The following is a 1,188-nucleotide window of genomic DNA, read 5'->3' on the forward strand; positions in this document are numbered from 1 at the left end:
GTTCAGCTCCAGACTTCGGCCAGACCATCGCGAAAGGACAAGTTTGCTCAGGCAAACATTCGGGGACCTTGTCTCCCCCGCCGTCGCGGCTGGGTGATGTCCTCGACGTCACGGCCGAATAACGGAAGAGAGACCGAGCAGGCTGCCATTCGAATCAGGTGTCCACCGACGGCGCCGGCTTTCCAAGCAAGGAACGTGGCCGACTGTCGTATCAGGTGTCCACCGATGGCGCCGGCTTTCCCGGCACGGAACGTGGCAAACCATCCATTCAGGTGTCCACCGACGGCGCCGGCTTTCCCGGCACGGAACGTGGCCAACCATCCATTCAGGTGTCCACCGACGGCGCCGGCTTTCCCGGCAAGGAACATGGCCGATTGTCAAATCAGGTGTCCACCGACGACGCCGGCTTTCCCGGCACGGAACGTGGCAAACCATCCATTCAGGTGTCCACCGACGGCGCCGGCTTTCCCGGCACGGAACGTGGCCAACCATCCATTCAGGTGTCCACCGACACCGACTACTGTTCCGGCACAAAACGTAACCCCGGCCTCGGACACAAATTTGTCGCGGCCGATTGCCGGTTACAAGAACGTAGCCGACTATCCAATCAGGTGTCCACCGACGCCGACTACTGTTCCGGCACAAAACGTTACCCCGGCCTCGGACACAAATTTGTCGCGGCCGATTGCCGGTTACAAGAACGTAGCCGACTATCCAATCAGGTGTCCACCGACGCCGACTACTGTTCCGGCACAAAACGTTACCCCGGCCTCGGACACAAATTTGTCGCGGCCGATTGCAGGTTACAAGAACGTAGCCGACTATCCAATCAGGTGTCCACCGACGCCGACTACTGTTCCGGCACAAAACGTTACCCCGGCCTCGGACACAAATTTGTCGCGGCCGATTGCCGGTTACAAGAACGTAGCCGATCCTGGATTCGTGTTCCCGCCGCCGCAGCCGACGACGCCGCGGGAATTTTACGTGGGACCGGCAATGTTTGTGGTATGGAGACAGCAGGCCCCGAGCGTGGCCGGATGTCCGCCGCCGCCTCCTGTACCGGAATTCTACGTGGGCCCGGCGTGGTTTGATGTGGACGGACCGCCGCCACTACCGTGTTGCGTGGCGGCATCGAGGTTCACATACCCGCCCCCACCGCTCCGCCGTTCCGGTCCCAGTGCCTGCGGG

This window comes from Acyrthosiphon pisum, chromosome A2 (assembly GCF_005508785.2).
Source record: "Acyrthosiphon pisum isolate AL4f chromosome A2, pea_aphid_22Mar2018_4r6ur, whole genome shotgun sequence".
Lineage (NCBI taxonomy): Eukaryota > Metazoa > Arthropoda > Insecta > Hemiptera > Aphididae > Acyrthosiphon > Acyrthosiphon pisum.